The following is a 19,659-nucleotide window of genomic DNA, read 5'->3' as shown; positions in this document are numbered from 1 at the left end:
AAACATAAAACAATACCTATCTGCATATTGATATACTGTAGGCAGTGGCACAGTTAGTACTGTTTCCTTATGTCACCATAGAAATAATATGAGCAAAGATATTACTTATTTCCTAATTCTCTTTGTAAATGATGTAAGCAGAGAAATCAATGCCATTCTGTATGATTTGGGCACAGATAGTACTTCTTTCTTGAGTGCTTATAAATTATGTATACTGCCTTCTTGCTTGTCTCTACTTGTCATTTAGGCATGTATTGTAGTACTTTACTCCCTGTGTGTAGGTGCACATTTTGCTGACTCACTTTCTTTATAAAGAATGAAGGCACAGATAGTACTGTCTCCTATTTTCCTTTAATGTACAATGCAGAAAATTGAACTGGCCAGATTGTGCTTCAAATTTAGGATACAAAAATAAAATGTGTTCAATATTATAGATTACAGGGAGTACTGTAACTTATTTCTGCACAAAAAATATTTTTATTTGTATGAAGAGGCATCAAGCCTTAAACTTTGCAACATGTAAGATTTTTAATAAAATAATGTTATAATCAGCATATTGAATATTTTTAGTGTTTGAGGATGGACCTTGGTCCTGCCAGATCTTTTTTTTTGTTTTCTTCTCTGAATTGTCTGTACAATCACATTGGCTGTTTTTTTTATGGAGCTATGGATTCTATAGCGTGAAGACCTTTATGTAATTTAGACACAGATAGTACTTTCACCCTGTCTCTCCCTGTAATTGAGGTAGACACAGATAGCACTACCTCCCTGTCTCTCCTTAGCACAGATAGCACAGCGTTTCTATTTCCCTTGCAAATTTTCTGGCTCAGATAGTACTGGCTCCCAGTCTCTCTTTGTAAATTATGTAGATAACACTGTCTCAATTTGAAGAGCCAACTAGAAAAAATGTGGCTCCTGAGATGTTAATTTTAAAGTATATTTAAAGAAAAATAAAAATTATAGAAGGAATACCCTTATTTGTGGTAATAGCTAGATTTTAATCAGTCCCAAAGGATACGTGCTGGATTTTCTTTATTGCTATTTTATACTGTTAACACCACTGTAAAGCTGCTTTGAGGTATTACGATTTCAAAGGGTCTGAGTGGCCTCTTTTATCTTAATTAAAACACAAATACGTGGTGGAATTTAGCTCCGACCAAGCTACAAGCAGAAAGTTATAGCTATGAATTTCAGCACAAACGAATCCTGGCTCTGGCAGGGATACTAAATCACATCTTTGATCATAAATAATTATTTCACTTGGTTGGATTTATGTTTTCCAGCTGGCATATGTTCTGTATATTTTATGTTGCTGCTAGAACTGAATTTATATACATAGTGCAGCCTTTGTCTAGTTTTTTTGTATTATTTAAAGTGCGCTTTTCATCAAAGACAACTTTTGAGGTCACACATCAGCAATGGTCATGATGGCTTTATAGGTCCTAAGATCTATATTACCAGAAATAAATAGAATAGAATATATCATAAGAAAATATATTATATATATTGTTTGGAATAAAAACAATAGTTGTTATTTTTTAACTTAAAATATTTTTTCAGTGACTCTTATAAAATAAATCATCTGGATAGGATATTCAAGATGCCGACAATTCTGCGCTCCTCCAAAATCAGGCAAGGGAATCAAAGAGTTCAGAAGAGTTGCATACTTTATTCAGGGATATAATATGCGTTTTGTGGATGTCCTGTCCACTTCCTCAGGTACATAGCCAATTTTGACAACTTTTCTGAGCTCTGTGATTCCCTTGCCTGATTTTGGAGGAGCGAGGAATTGTCGGCATCTTGAATATCCAATCCAGAATTTCTTGAAAATCGTTTGCGGGTGCGGTGCCACCTGCAGCCCTCCTATCATACTTACTATATGTGTTGTGCATACTCACAACGTGTAAAGGTGAGAATTTTACCTTACAGTAAACTAATTGTTATTTTGGTAACTGTGCTATTGCGCCCCTCTCTTTACCCTTTCTAAAAATAAATTTTGAAATAGTACACATCTCCACACTGACCACTTGAAAACAAACAATACCCTGACACTTCCAGGTTTCAGCAGCTAACTTGTCAACTTTGCCATATATACTGGGACATAATGAGCTGAGTAATTTCATTATGATTAGCGTGCAGAGGATTTATTGGCACATGTCAGCTCTGTTGTACTGCTGGTAGTTTGTATAAGGCAGGATAGTAACACTATACACACTGGTAAAACTGCATCTTCTCCCTCTTTAGTCTCTGCAGAAAAGGTTGTATTTCATCACTTCCTTAATACTGTGATAATCCAAATATATTAGTATGACAAAAAAGTTATTATTTTGTAAAGCTGCCATAATACATTGCTTCTGTTATATACTTGACCCAGGTATCCCGGGCTCCTCTCTCTTCTCCTGGGTCTGCTGCCCTTGGTTATGCTCCATGCATTGTTTTAAAGTATGCTCGGCAAGGATCAATGACATCATCTCCCTAGACCTATTTAAGGCCCATTTATACACACCTGTGTCTTGGGATTGAGACTCTTATGTTCAGCTCTTCTCTCTTCTCCTAGGTCTTCTGCCCTTGTTGTGCTCCATGCATTGTTTTACAGAATGTCCAGCATGGATCAATGACATCATCTCCCTAGACCTATTTAAGGCCCATTGACATACACACCTGTGTCTTGGGATTGAGACTCTTATGTTCGGCTCCTCTCTCTTCTCCTGGGTCTGCTGCCCTTGGTTGTGCTCCATGCATTGTTTTACAGTATGCTGGGCAAGGATCAATGACATCATCTCCCTAGACCTATTTAAGGCCCATTTATACACACCTGTGTCTTGGGATTGAGACTCTTATGTTCGGCTCTTCTCTCTTCTCCTAGGTCTGCTGCCCTTGTTGTGCTCCATGCATTGTTTTACAGAATGTCCAGCATGGATCAATGACATCATCTCCCTAGACCTATTTAAGGCCCATTGACATACACACCTGTGTCTTGGGATTGAGACTCTTATGTTCGGCTCCTCTCTCTTCTCCTGGGTCTGCTGCCCTTGGTTGTGCTCCATGCATTGTTTTACAGTATGCTGGGCAAGGATCAATGACATCATCTCCCTAGACCTATTTAAGGCCCATTTATACACACCTGTGTCTTGGGATTGAGACTCTTATGTTCGGCTCTTCTCTCTTCTCCTAGGTCTGCTGCCCTTGTTGTGCTCCATGCATTGTTTTACAGAATGTCCAGCATGGATCAATGACATCATCTCCCTAGACCTATTTAAGGCCCATTGACATACACACCTGTGTCTTGGGATTGAGACTCTTATGTTCGGCTCCTCTCTCTTATCCTGGGTCTGCTGCCCTTGGTTGTGCTCCATGCATTGTTTTACAGTATGCTGGGCAAGGATCAATGACATCATCTCCCTAGACCTATTTAAGGCCCATTTATACACACCTGTGTCTTGGGATTGAGACTCTTATGTTCGGCTCTTCTCTCTTCTCCTAGGTCTGCTGCCCTTGTTGTGCTCCATGCATTGTTTTACAGAATGCCCAGCATGGATCAATGACATCATCTCCCTAGACCTATTTAAGACCCATCGACACACCCATCTATGTCTTGGGATTGAGACTCTTATGTTCCTTGGATGGTTTGCTTCGTTATCTGTGCTACTGTGTTTCATCTTGCATCCATCCCTGCCGGGTTGCACACCATCTGTCAGTCAGCTAGTAAGTTTCCAGTTAGTTCCACTCCCAATGATTCCACATGTCCTCTGGAACATCTGGGATCCGTGTGCCCTCCCGCACCAGGTGCTTAGAGGATCCACCGCAGCCCTTCCAGCAGCATTGTCATTACTGACAATGCAAAAATTAAATATGTGGCTCCAATATGGCTGCCCCAGGATGGGTTTTAGAATATGAGCACAGTAGATGTCTCTCAACTGCTTCTGCACACGCTCATACCATGTATTTTCACAGAAGCAGAAAGAAGCTACAGTTCTTCCTATGTACACTTTTTATATACCATGGATGTTTCTAAAAAGAAATCTTCCAATCATGGAAAGGGAATGTACAAATTGCTGAAAGATGACAAACGTTGCACTTTCCCATAACATAAACTAAGTTTTCAAAATGTTTACATATAGAACTGATTAATGTAAACAAGATTATATTGATTGGAACACAATAAAATAAATTCAATCTCATATAATATTTTTAGTATAAAAAAAGTTTTAAAACTTTTTTTTTAGTTACCATTGAAATCAGTTGAAACAACCTTATCAATGGTTCCCTGGCTGCAGACTCTTGTACAGACTTGTTGATTCGATGCGTGATGGCAGCAGCCGTTCTTAAAAACTGTTTCTATAACTTCAGTATCAAACTAAATGGATGGGTAAATAGTGACTTTATGAAGAAGCTACAAAAAATGGTAGTGTCAACTCCCAATAATTAACCCCGACAAGTACACAGAAGAGATGAGACGTGGGAAACATATTTTGTTGGAGGTAATATGATTTCAAGCATAAAAATTCATTATAAATCAATTCATGCAACTGAAGAAATGGATTCCTTATTTGCAAGTAGTTCAATCTTGTTTATCTCACAACGGGGTAATTGGCATTTAATAGCAATATGAAATGTCTAAAATTGCCACAGTCTATTATCTGAAACATTCTGTAGTGTTCCCAGCCATTTATTTTAAAGGCTTTATGGATATTAAGAGTTTGTGAAATGTGGGCTTTAGAAGTGTAAATTTTGCAAATCCATAGAAAGGCTTGTTTACTGTTATCAGGATTTTGCAACTCAAATTGATGGCTTAGCAAGAGCTGGCGCCAATAAAAAATAAAGCTAAAAAAGTTGAAGGCATACGTTAGACAATATTTTACATTTCTGGAATATATTGAATATATATATATCACACTTCTGAATAAGAAGTTAATATTTAAATACTAGTGGCACTTGCTATACTAAATTCTTGCAGCAGATACTGACACGTACCACTTGTCCGTGTCGTATACTAAAAAGTTATATAGGTAATAATATATCCGCGCTAAGAATAAACCCCTTCTCTATTCATATGACTCAGTAATCCAGAAAAGAAGCCCCTTTTCTTTATATTTTGAACCAGTCCTAATTGTACATAGGGTTTGGGACAAAGCAAGGGTCCTTGGTTTTTTGCCAACCCCCACTAGACTCTTTTCAGAGTGACTTTCATCAAAATATCAATACTGCAGAGTGAATATATGAAGTGTTTTTTAGTGCTATGGGTACACACTCACCCTTCTAAAGAGATCTTGTATGGCTCAGTGTGTTTCTCCGTTCATTTGTGCCCGTAATGGTAGTCCTGATTCTTCGTCCCAATGTCCGGATCAATATATAGCCAAGGATGTGTGCGGGTGATAAGCACTGCCCCGGCCGGTGGCAGAGCTCACCCGCAGTCTTCACTTGCGGTTACTAGCGTGAAGTATATGCGCACTGTGGTTTGTTAGCCACAGTTGATATATATATCACACTATTGATTTTACTTTTATCTAACTTTATATTACATCTTAGGAGTAACTTCTGTTCTTTCTTAGAGTTGTTACATTAAGTAAAAAAATTGTAGCTAAAATAAAATATTTTGCCACCCAGATCTCAAAGGTGAGGACTTAAAAAAAATACTACCAAAAGTTACTGTTTTGAGGACATTTCCAGGGGCATTTAGGGGGCATTGCAAAATTGTTAGAGGGAATTGCTTAGAATTTTGAAAAGAGAAAAACAATGATGTCTTGTTTTGTGATAGAGAATCCTTCGACACCCTTTGGCATGAGATTCTTGGTGTGACCATTTTGACACCTTGACACAAGCTACTCTGTTTTCCAGAACTCATGGGTTGCCCTATCCTTCACCCTTTAACTTTAGGGATCAAGACTTATGCAGGGGTCCCAAAGTCTGTGGGCCAGGGCCACAAAGTCAGCTGCTGTTTGGTGGTGCAAGCTGGCAAGGATAGTCAGGTAGCCGTGTCAGATCCCGGAGGTACAGGAGGTACAAAATTGTCAAGGAGAAATTACAATAAACTATCCGAGGTTAGAAGTCCATGTCCATATCATTTTATGGCAGAGAATAGATCTCTAATTCGATATATTGGAGGAAGCCACCACATAGCTCAATGTGGACCCTATAATGATCCTTGCTATATGATTTACGATTAATCCAAACCAGAATCTTCTGCAGAAGACACTAGAAGGCATCTGGTACTGGATTCTTTATTCTTGCCTCTGGTCAGTGCAAAATAGTTGTAAAATAAAAGTTGGACTTCAGGCCTTCACAGCAATGTCGAGATAACAATTAATTTATTGCGAGGCCTACTGTCTACATCAGTGTTAAGTGAAGATGATGTAGCTCCCATGGACTGATGAACAACCTGCCAAAATTTTGACCAATCAGCAAGGCAAATTGTTACTACAAGTAAGTGTAGTCTACACGTAGGTTTAACCTTCAGTTGACAAATCTTGGAAAGCTAAAGTGTGATATATACACATGTGTGTGTACATATATATATATATATATATAAATATATATATATATATATATATATATATATATATATATATATATATATATATATACACTCACTGGCCACTTTATTAGGTACACCTGTCCAACTTCTTGTTAACACTTAATTTCTAATCAGCCAATCACATGGCGGCAACTCAGTGCATTTAGGCATGTAGACATGGTCAAGACAATCTCCTGCAGTTCAAACCGAGCATCAGTATGGGGAAGAAAGGTGATTTGAGTGCCTTTGAAAGTGGCATGGTTGTTGGTGCCAGAAGGGCTGGTCTGAGTATTTCAGAAACTGCTGATCTACTGGGATTTTCACGCACAACCATCTCTAGGGTTTACAGAGAATGGTCCGAAAAAGAAAAAAAATCCAGTGAGCGGCAGTTCTGTGGGCGGAAATGCCTTGTTGATGCCAGAGGTCAGAGGAGAATGGGCAGACTGGTTCGAGCTGATAGAAAGGCAACAGTGACTCAAATCGCCACCCGTTACAACCAAGGTAGGCCTAAGAGCATCTCTGAACGCACAGTGCGTCGAACTTTGAGGCAGATGGGCTACAGCAGCAGAAGACCACACCGGGTACCACTCCTTTCAGCTAAGAACAGGAAACTGAGGCTACAATTTGTACAAGCTCATCGAAATTGGACAGTAGAAGATTGGAAAAACGTTGCTTGGTCTGATGAGTCTCGATTTCTGCTGCGACATTCGGATGGTAGGGTCAGAATTTGGCGTAAACAACATGAAAGAATGGATCCATCCTGCCTTGTATGGAGCATCTTTGGGATGTGCAGCCGACAAATCTGCGGCAACTGTGTGATGCCATCATGTCAATATGGACCAAAATCTCTGAGGAATGCTTCCAGCACCTTGTTGAATCTATGTCACGAAGAATTGAGGCAGTTCTGAAGGCAAAAGGGGGTCCAACCCGTTACTAGCATGGTGTACCTAATAAAGTGGCCGGTGAGTGTATATATATATATATATATGTGTGTGTTCTTAAGATTTTAACTAACTTTTTTTAACTAACATTTTTTTGTTGTTTTCCAAAAACATTTGGCTTTCAAAGTCAATGTCATTTTTCACCTCTCCTGTGGATGTGATGCAGAAGCATTGAGCATTGAACACTTGCTGCTGGATAACCAACAGATCCCAGCTGATCACTGAGGTACTAGCAGCAGGGCAACCATTGACCAACTTAGAAGACCTGTCTAGCTAATAGGATTGTCAAGATCAGGAAAGCCCTTCCAACTGTTTTACTTCCTTTTTTATTTTGGAAACGGTCATATTTATGTATAATTGCTTAATATGCTCTAATTCTATGAACCATCTGCCATATAAATTCATCATTCTACTGTATCTTGAATCCTACTACTTAAAGAGAATATCCGAGACTTTAGAAAAAAGTCATGTAGTTGCTAACAGAGGCAACTACCTGTCTGTTCTATCCGGCATTGGTCATTGACCGCTCCTACCAGAGATTCAGCTACTCCCTGTCAACAGAGTAGCAGTTTCTTTTTGGTTGACAGGGCGGGACTACTGGCATCATGCTGATTGACAGCCTGCTCTCTGCTGCCTAATTGGGGGAAGTCAGCTGTCAATCATAATGACACCAGTAGTCCAGTCCTGTCAACAGGAAGAGACACTGCTGTTTTGTTGACAAGGAGCAGCTTAATCTCTGGCAGGAGCAGTCAATGACCAGCATGGGGTACAACAAACAGGTAGTTTCCTCTGTTAGCAACTACATGACTTTTTTTTTAAGTTCCAGATATCCCCTTTAAGAAAGTAAGCATAAATTCAAAATAAAATGTACTTTTTCATTGAGATCATTTAAAGAGTTTGTCCCATGTTCAGACGCACTCTTCCCCTGCTTCCTCTTTGCTCCTGATGATTGACAGTTCAGATCCGGCCAACTTCAGAGCAACATTTGCAAGTTCTATAGAAAAAAATTGCAAGCCCTGTGCTTCTTGCATAGGAGATGTACAAGGCTGTCAGCTGCTGATTGACTGCAGAAGAGGCCAATAATCGTGGCTTTGAGCCGTAAACTATAGAACTTAAAATCTCTTCATTCTTGAGATCGAAGAGAAACTTTTGTAAGAGGTAAATTGCAAAGTACTTTAAATCAATTTAATTTTAATAAATTACATTTTAATTTAATAAGATGAGGAAAGCCCTTTAAGTTTGCCATGATATACAGCAAAGAAAGGTACGTTTTATATACTTGTCGAAGTTGCAGAATGAACGGGGCACAGAGCTGGAAATAATTGCAATATTGTGACTTGAAATAACTTCAGAATTCAGGGATTCCGACGATGACCTCCGGATTCAGCGAGAACTTGCTGCCGTTTTATTTCCTTTGTTTGAGATACTCTTGGGAAGAATTTTTTTCCCACTTCCGTGACTTCCATTTCACAAGGGTAAGCTTCCATTTAGTTGTGATATAGTATCTCCGGGAACAAGAAGTCTTGGAGTATAGGTGTTGTTTTATGAAACCTGACATTTGCTAGTCATTACTTTTTTCTATGGTTCTGGGGAATGCATGAAGTAGCAAATAAAACATTTAGTTAGAGCAGGTAATATTGATCTGTTTATCAGGTGCCGTCCATCACTTTATGACTTGCACCAAATAAAACAGCAGGATCTGATGTTCTTATAAGAAGGTTGTAATAAAAATATGGAAATATAAAGAAAGAACGTCAAGAATTCATTGCCTCTGCTCGAAAATCAATCCCGTTCTTTTCCTTGTACTCTGAAAAGGTGTTTACATGGTTATATCCTAGTTTTAAATGAAAAACAACCACAGTTTGAAAATATTTGAATGAGAGCTGGAAAATGTTATACAAAGGAGTAGAAACGTCACAACCGCCAAGCCAATCCTAAGAACGAAGCTGAACTGCCATCACACCGCTGAAGCCAAAAGTGTGCTTTTTTGGCATCCACTGGTAAACCTTGTTTTAACTATTCTATTTTATACAAAAACATCCAATAAAAACACATAGTAAGCTTTTTTTTAACCATTACAACCTATGGTCTATATGTGCCAATCCATGTCTATGCTTCCCTATGCCATTGAGGCATGGAAGCCTGTTACCATACAGACCACCATACATGTGATGATACATAGAAGCAAATGGGATAAAAAATTAATTGTACATTTACAATATAAATATAGGACATGTATTAAATCTTTGTTATGGACACCTTTGTCTTAAATAAAGATTTTTACATACCTATGTTAGTGGTTAACTTTAGTATGTAAAATTGCCCTTAGTTTGAATCTGCAATCCCCCCATTCCTCCATTTCATTTTTCAGCCTGATCCAAGTTTCAGATTTTGCTCTTGGGAGAGTGTCTTTCCCAGTAATATAGGACGTACGTGAGGTCTGTGTGCATCCAGGGTGCTGTCGTCGTGATTAGCTCATATATTGATTAGCTCATGTATCACACACCTCCTATAGTGCATTTCCTCTTTATGTCCTTTCCTCCTTTTCTACAGCCTACTTTATCTGCCTTCCCTGAGACTGATAATGCTTTCTCACCATCTACATTGTAGAAATATGTAGGTTTACCTTCCTCCCCCTCTATACTACTATGTCTAACAAATTTGACAAGGGAGGATAAAGCAGAAAGTTGTTTGAAATGATAGGGAACACGTAAGGATTTGCAAAATTATCGAGCTTGATAAAGGACTAACAGACACTCTGCAACAGCAAAATAGTAGAACATTTTTAATGAAGACTAGAAACTTGGTTAACTTTGCATTCAGGAAGCAAACAAATAATAATAATAATAATAATAATAAATCTGTACAAAGGTGTTCATAGCCTTTAAGTCAAAAGTGCCTTCAAAATATATTGTTCCAGTAATAAAAAGGACACAATAGGTAACATGTATAAAACAGTGACAGTGAGTATAAGATGGGAAAAAGAAAATAGGGACAGAAAATGTCTATTAGGTGATGATTTGGAATCTAAACAAGGAAGACATGTTAGATCATAAAGGAGAGAGGAAGGAGGAAAAAGAGGGTGGGTTATATTGTAGTGCAAGGGATGTAAAACCAGAAAATTACATATTATTGAAATACAGGGCTTAACTACTTCAGCACTATACGTGATCATGTGGCTGTGGGATCTGGGATCCAGTTGTCAGAGACAGCCGGAGTAATCTATAGAGAAGGCAGAGATGATTTATTATCGTCGGTGCCTTCTCTATCACCATATACATAGCTCTAAAGAAGCGCTGTGTGTGCAATAATAGGAAGTGCTGATGGTGTTTCCTCCTCTATACACAGCAGTCATGTCATGTAATCACTTTATATAGGGTGGGAACAGGAGCTGCTTTGCCATAGTAGACCCTGACAGCTCTGTTATGCATCCAGGAGGCTGCATTTCCCTTTAAACTGCGGCTAATATACTAGCCCCAATTACAAGGGAAATAAAATGAAAATAAAAATATTTTAATATTTAAATGCCCCCAGAGGCCTTTTGTGATCTTATAGGGGGCACAATGTGTAAAATAAATGAGAACTAAGTGAATATAAAATAACAGGTAAAAAATAGATAACTTAAAAAAAAGCTAGTGTCAATTGACCTCCCCAAGAAAAGCATGTCCAATATATAAAAATGGATAAAAATATTTGTTACAGAATGGCCAACAAATTTTTAAATGTATTTTAGGAAAGAAAGGAGAGGTTTGTGGATGATTTCCACGCTTGCTGATGAATGATGAGACATATAACCCAGATTGTCAAATGGATAGTGGTTTATTCTATGCATTTTAACCCCTTCATGACCGTGGGATTTTCCGTTTTTCCGTTTTCGTTTTTCACTCCCCTCCTTCCCAGAGCCATAACTTTTTTATTTTTCCGTCAATTTGGCCATGTGAGGGCTTATTTTTTGCGGGACGAGTTGTACTTTTGAACGACATCATTGGTTTTACCATGTCGTGTACTAGAAAACGGGAAAAAAATTCCAAGTGCGGTGAAATTGCAAAAAAAGTTCAATCCCACACTTGTTTTTTGCTTGACTATTTTCCTAGGTTCATTAAATGCTAAAACTGACCTCCCATTATGATTCTCCAGGACATTACGAGTTCATAGACACCTAACATGACTAGGTTATTTTTTACCTAAGTGGTGAAAAAAAATTCAAAACTTTGCTAAAAAAAAAATCAAACATGCACCATTTTCCGATACTCGTAGCGTCTCCATTTTTCGTGATCTGGGGTCAGGTGAGGGTTTTTTTTTGGATGCCGACCTGACGTTTTTAATGATACCATTTCGGTGCAGATACGTTCTTTTGATCGCCCGTTATTGCATTTTAATGCAATGTCGCGGCGACCAAAAAAACGTAATTCTGGCGTTTCAATTTTTTTTCTCGTTACGCCATTTAGCGATCAGGTTAATGCTTTTTTTTTATTGATAGATCGGGCGATTCTGAACGCGGCGATACCAAATATGTGTAGGTTTGATTTTTTTTTTATTGATTTATTTTGATTGGGGCGAAAGGGGGGTGATTTAAACTTTTATGTTTTTTTTTATTTTTTTCACATTTTTTTAAACTTTTTTTTTCAGTTTTGCCATGCTTCAATAGCCTCCATGGGAGGCTAGAAGCAGGCACAACTCGATCGGCTCTGCTATGTAGCAGCGATCATAAAATCGCTGCTACACAGCAGAATTGCAGGTGTGCTGTGAGCGCCGACCACAGGGTGGTGCTCACAGCTGCCGGCGATCTGTAACCATAGAGGTCTCAAGGACCTCTATGGTTACCATTCAGAAGCATCGCCGACCTCCGATCATGTGACGGGGGTCGGCGATGACGTCATATCCGGCCGCCCGGCCGGATGCGGTAGTTAAATGCCGCTGTCTGCGTTTGACAGCGGCGTTTAACTAGTTAATAGGTGCGGGCAGATCGCGATTCTGCCCGCGCCTATTGCGGGCACATGTCAGCTGTTCAAAACAGCTGACATGTCCCGGCTTTGATGCGGGCTCACCGCGGAGCCCTGTATCAAAGCAGGGGACCTGACGTCGGACGTACTATCCCGTCCGACGTCAGGAAGGGGTTAAAGTACAAAAGACTTCTTCATCAGGAAAAACCACAAGTATCGGAGTAGGAGCAATCAGATGCTGCGGTCTCCTGGCTCCAAACTGTCGCAGTAACCCTGTGACACTTTCCTTTCTTGCAAGTACAATTGGCATCTGACACAGACGTGATCCTGTGCTTCCAAAACTGAAACTCACAGGAAGGGAGTATCCACAAAGGGTAATCTGATATTGCTTTTTCTAACCTGTGCTCAGAACTGGACACAGTATTCCAGATGAGGTCTGACCAAAGAGGAGTAGAGAGGGAATACTACTTCACGTAATCTAGACTTTATGCTTCTCTTAATACATATGACAACTGTTTTTGCCCTTTTTTGCTGCTGCATCACACTGTTGACTCATTTGCAGTCTGTGATCTATTAGTATACCCAAGTACTTTTCACATGTGCTGTTGCTTAGTTCTATTCATTCTGTAAATGTAATTTTTGTTTTTCTTGCCCAGATGTGGATTCTTGCATGTCTTCCTGTTAAATACCATTCTATTAGTTGCTGTCCATTTTTCAAGCTTATCTAGATCCCTCTGAATCCTTTCTCTGTCTTCTATAGTGTTAGCTCTCCCTCCTAGATTTGCAGTAAGTATAATAAGTATAATATGGCAAATCCTCTTGTTCTCTCTTCTACCTTTTGAAAGATAAAGTTGTCAGTGAAAGAAGATAAAAACTTTCTGGACCCATTACTTTTGACTGAGAGAGATTCCCAACAAATATCTGGATAATTAAAATCTCCTGTGATCACTAAGTCATATTTTTCTGAGAACAACATCATCTGCTGTAAAAAGAGTTCATCCATATCTTTAGTCTGTCTAGGTGGTCTATAGTAAACACCTATAATACTGTCTTTTCTGTTGTTCTCTCCTTGTATTCTTACCCAGTTTCTACAGAGCTACCATTCTCTGAAGCTTGGATCTCTGTGAAGATGTAGCCTTTCAAGGTTTGCATTCCAATCATATGTGTCATCCCACCAAGTTACAGTGATGCCTATGACATCATATTTCTCCTTATGTGTTAACAGCTCCAATTCTCCTTGTTTGTTTCCCATGTTCTGTGCATTTGTATAGACACATGTTAGTTTGTAGTCGGCTTCTCTTGCTCCTCTATTTCCATTCAGAATTAGTTGTCTTTGTTCTTTATTTCCATCTCTAATAGCAAGGTTCTCAAAACAATTCATTAGCTGCATACTTTTTACTGGCCATATATTTCTAGCCCTGTATTGCTTTAGTTTAAAGCTCTCCTGGTGTTGGTGGGTTTTTTTTCAAATTTTTCATGTTATAATCTGTTTTCAAAAGTCCTGTGGTTTTCACTCTGTCCACTGAGTCTCATAATAGTCTTACTCTTACTGTACTGTAGAGATCACTTCTCAGCAGTCATCTCATTATCATCACAGGCAGGATTACAATGAAAGGTAAAAGTCCATTATAAGGCCAGAGGAAGAAAACAAAGAATCTACCATTGACAATAGACGATGCTCACAGCTCCCCTGCTTCCTCTCTGGTCACAATGGGGAAATACATTTTCTCTAAACACTTGTTCCCTTTGTCCATATAACTGGTGGAAAGCTTGCTTCTGAGCTGCCAAGATACCAACCTCCATAATTAAGAACCAAAACTATAATAGAACAATCTATAGAAGAGAAGGACAGATTAAAAGAAAAGTAAATGATTCCCGAATTCCATCCATTGGTTGTTGCTAATTTTTCCATTGTTAGAAGTTTTATTATTTAGATCAGTCAAATATTGTAGAGTTTACACTTCTTGAAGTTTCGTCTTGTAATTTGGGATTTGAATGTTTTTCTAAAACTTTCCACATTTCCTAATATGTTTTCTATATTTACAGAACTCCCTCTCTTACTGAGTGTTACATTATTACTGCTATCCATCTCTCTCAATCTTCTAAAGGTTATATTAGTTGAAATGCAAGGCGCTAATACTCATATATAATTGATATGTCGCTCTTTTCACTTATATAAAATGTCTTTTATAGAAACAGCCACACATTCTGAGTGATAACTTTCAAAATAAACCCTTGGGGTCATTAAAAATGTATAATTCTCATATCCAATGATTAATTTTATAGGAAAATGATGCACGGAAAAGAACTTGCTACACATGCCAAGCATTCCAATATAAACCAAAACAAATAACAAATACTTGACAGTACGTCTTTGCGATACAAGAGGAACGGGTCACGGTGACTTTCCGAAATAAACCTTTTAATGAGAAACAGCATGGCAGCTATTAGCAGCAGTAAGAAGTTTTGGGGAACAAGCTCGCTGCTAGAGATGAGAAAAAACTAACCTCGTCTGCTTCAAAGTTTGAGGTGACATTCAATACATTTCTTATTTAGCAATGGAGAATTGGGAATCGGAGTCAGTTTCGAGAGATAGATTACATCATGTGACAGTTTCGAAACAAAACTAAAGAAAGCTGTTACTTTGGCATTGGTGGTATTTTTATCTTCTCCCACTATGAAATACAAAAAAGTACAAAATTTTATATAAGTGTTCTATATATGAAAAACTTGAAGATAAATATTTAGTGGTTTCCATTTGTAACATCGTGTGCACTATTAAAGGGAAATGAAAGGGAATCTGACACATTGTACACAACATGTTTACGGCATTTTATAAAGAAGGAGAAGATTGATATGTAGATTTCTGGGTAAAGATTCACCACAGCCCTTATCAAGACATTATCAAGAATTTCATAATCAAGCAGTGACACGGACAGAGGGAACTATAAAAATTACCATGTGGTTTTTTTAGCTGTTTATGGGGTATTCCGAATAAATGTAGTTTTTCATTTTTAAGTAACTAATTTACATACATTTGTGCATGCTAAGTGAACAAAAGTAGTTAATAGTTCTTACTTTAAACAGGCACAGTGCCTGTGGACCAAATGTCAATTTTCGGGATATATTTTCAACTTTCCAACTAAGTTATTTACAGTTCACATCATTTAAACATGTTAGTTGTTGGTCTCCCCCTATGAAAATATATAGAAATGATAAACAACAAATATGGGGAAATCTAACAACCTGACTTAAACCACCATCCAGACAGCATAGAATATAGTGAAAAATAAGATTTTTCATAAAAATAGGCTACGTGTCTCAGTATCATACCGATGCCTTCTTTAGGCAAGTATATTATTGCTACATACCTGTCCTGAGTATCACAGGCTCCGCTTCCTTCCCCTGGTTCTGCTGCCCTCTGTTGTTCTCCATGTAGGATTTTCAAAGGAAAAGCTCAATCACAAACAAACAGTATACTGTATATTTAAGTGATGCCACTGAATGGCAGTCATCGTTCGTAGGCTTTAGTGGCGTTTGTTTAATATATATATCTCATTGAATGCTCATAAAAAGCTTATGTTAAATCAATGACAGATGCCATATAGTGCCACGCAATATTAATAGGACACTATGTTTAAAACACAAAGTAGTGTTATGTAGTATGTGCCCAGTGGATGCCCAATCTCTATGCAATCAGAAAATGGAAAACCCAATATCTTTTTTGGTCTATGGTGAATAGGGGCTCGTGGGTCCACTTGAAGTTTTTTTCGACGACCTCAAAGCTGAAAGTATCCCACTTGGGGACCCAACCCGTTATTCACAGAATGGAGTAGCTGGAGAGGAGGATTCCCAAGGTAGGAGACATGGCGCTTCAGGGGAATAAGCTTCTTCTCCACAGTTTCGCAGCTTCTTCCAGTGAATGCAACAGAAGAGCGAAAGAGATGGAGGAAAAAAAAGAGATTTTCATGAATATATTACAGTAACAACAAGTAAAACAGATGTATCCAATAAATATGAAATATTTACTGAAATATATGATATAAATCTCTGGGTACCTTGTCCAAGAAGAAGGGGAGGAAGAAGAGAAACATTTGAATGAAAAAGAATTAAAAAAAAGTTAATTCATTTACCAGAGCATCCCGAGGAACAAAATTATAGGAAAAAGTAATATTTGGAAATGCAATCGTCCCTACTGAGACCGCACAACATCAGAGTATAAGAACTGAGAGCAGCATGGAAAATAATTACCTTTTGTAAAGTCAGGCTGTTGAATATGACTGGAAGCACCAGATCTGGCATCCAGGACGCAGCATCGTCTGACATATGATTGATGTACACAAACCCATAGGAAAGTGGAAGCTGCTGCCCCATCTGCTGCTCAAGTGACAAATTCGAGGAAGATGAAATCCCAAATTATCTTCCTCTAATACAAGACAATGCCTTAAAGTGTTCTATCATTACCGTCAAAAGTAACCAGAGTCACTTGTGATTTCAGAGAAAAGGTGAAAATGCAGAGCCATCTGTCGCTCAGTTGAACAGGAGGATGCAGGTACGGAAATTAGTAGGTTTTTCCATTTGGTAATGGTGAGAAATACCTTGGGCAGTGTTTTCCCTCTGAATGGAAATACATCCTCATCACCAATGCAGTGAGACATTGTTATGGGAGAATATGTGTTCAAGAAGAGTAAGAAGCTGATGCTGCATATGGCTTCACTCCGGTCTCCAAGGTCTACTTCTGGAAGAAAAACACACATAATGACTCCTTTCCTCCAAAACCTGTTCATCACTTTCATTAGACACTAGTTTCTGGGGAGACCATGTGCTCCAAACAAAGGGAGAGATATTAAATTGTCTTTCCTTTCTTAGCCATAATTAGATGCTGATTAGTTCAGAGAACTTTGCCAAAAAGGCTTATTATATTAATATTGAATAAATTGTTATTATTTTCTATTTCAGCAACATCTTTGTATGTTTTTAAAGGGCAGATCCAATGAATGATAAGTATCCCTCCTCATTGTACCTATAATTTGTCCAAAATTTATATGCATGCAATCATTAAATGAGAAAAAAACAAATCCCAACCAACTGGGAATAGACTGAATACTTTATATATATCCTTTAATTCAACATTGTGGAAGAAATATAGGACTGAAACAGTGCAAAGTTCATAAATGCTTATAATAGACCCATTACAGATGTATCCTTTCCTACCTTTCCTGTAGTGTAAAATGTAGTTCCCAAAATAACAGATTATTCCTTATTCATAGGATAGAGGATAACTTGGGGGTCTTGGGGGTCTTGGGGGACTGGAACACCCAACTATCCCAAGATCAGGGCTTGGGAACATGCTGCCACGAGAGGTGGTGAGTTCTCCTTCATGGATGTCTTCAAACTGTTGCTGGACAGTCATCTGTCCAAGATGGTTTGGTGAATCCTGCATTGAGCAGGGGGGTTGGACACGATGACCCAGAAGGTCCCTTCCAACTCTACATTCTTTTATTTTATGATAACTCTGCTAAAATGAGCAGAGCCTAATGGGAGCTGAGCTGGTTGAGCCATGGTTGCACTTGCCCGCCAATTCTTCAAAAGTGGTGGCATTTCTTATTGCAAAAGTGTTAAGATACCTTCACACTAAGCGACGCTGCAGCGATACAGACAACGATGCCGATCGCTGCAGCGTCGCTGTTTGGTCGCTGGAGAGCTGTCACACAGACCGCTCTCCAGCGACCAACGATGCCGAGGTCCCCGGGTAACCAGGGTAAACATCGGGTTGCTAAGCGCAGGGCCGCGCTTAGTAACCCGATGTTTACCCTGGTTACCATCATAAAATGTAAAAAAACAAACAGTACATACTCACCTTTGCGTCCCCCGGCGTCCGCTTCCTGCACTGACTGTGAGTGCCGGCCCTAACAGCAGAGCGGTGACGTCACCGCTGTGCTTTCACTTTACGGCCGGCACTCAGTCAGTGCAGGAAGCGGACGCCGGGGCACGCGAAGGTGAGTATGTACTGTTTGTTTTTTTACATTTTACGATGGTAACCAGGGTAAACATCGGGTTACTAAGTGCGGCCCTGTGCTTAGTAACCCGATATTTACCCTGGTTACCATTGTAAAACATCGCTGGTATCGTTGCTTTTGCTGTCAAACACAACGATACACGGCGATCTGACGACCAAATAAAGTTCTGAACTTTAATCAACGACCAGCAATATCACAGCAGGATCCTGATTGCTGCTGCCTGTCAAACTCAACGATATCGCTAGCCAGGACGCTGCAACGTCACGGATCGCTAGCGATATCATTTAGTGTGAAGGTACCTTAAGTCCAATCCATGATAAGATAAGATGCACTGAAATCAATAAGTGGCAAGCACCTCTACGAATTCTCTGCATCTTATTTATCCACGTTCATCATTAAAACTGGTGCGTAAAATGCCAGTCTTTATGCATTGGAACCCAAGTGTGTTGGGCCTTATAACCGTAACGTTACCCTCAAGTATTGTGCACCACTGAAAACAGTGAATCTGATAGCATTGTGCCGGCTATCATCTGAATGTAATGTTGTTAATCAAATTCTACAGCAAAGGAAAATTAATTTTAACAAACTGGTGTCTCTCTGTTCCTAAAGTCTGTAAGGATTCCAAAGTTTAGTGTCAACTAGAAGGTTACGTCCACCTGGGAAAGTGTCTGGGAGATCACACATTACACAGAAGGGAACAGTTTTCACTGGTTTTAGGAATTGCTAATTTGATTCTTGGCCCATGAGACCCTATCAGATTACATATTCTTCTAGGTTGGTCCTTGTGTGCTAGAGTCATGGAAAGTCCCCGTTCTTCACTCACTGGACCTTTCTGTTTAGTGAGTCCAGTCATATATCTATGTTTTGAGTTGTTTTTGCAATCTTCGCTGGGCATTTTTGCCAAAACCAGCTCTGTGATAGTGTGATATGCTATGTGGGTATCATTTTTGTGTATATTTCTATTTTACTTATTTTCAGGGTGTTCTCTTGTAGGATGAGTTGTTATTTGCCATCTGATATTCTCCCCACAGTTCTGTATTGTTATCTCTCCACAGGGTCAGTGAATAATGTTGTTTGCTAATATGCTAATGACATGTTGTCCTAGCTTGTTGAAACGACAAGCCCCTGAGACCTTCCCCCTCCTGACCTGTGAATGAGGAGGGAGACTTGTAAAATATCAGGGAGGTGAGACACAGATCAGATCCGGTGTGGAACCCATGATGAGAAGACAGCACTTCAGA

Source organism: Ranitomeya variabilis, chromosome 6 (assembly GCF_051348905.1).
Source record: "Ranitomeya variabilis isolate aRanVar5 chromosome 6, aRanVar5.hap1, whole genome shotgun sequence".
NCBI lineage: Eukaryota > Metazoa > Chordata > Amphibia > Anura > Dendrobatidae > Ranitomeya > Ranitomeya variabilis.
The sequence above is the reverse complement of the archived record's forward strand: the minus strand, read 5'-3'. Positions refer to the sequence as shown.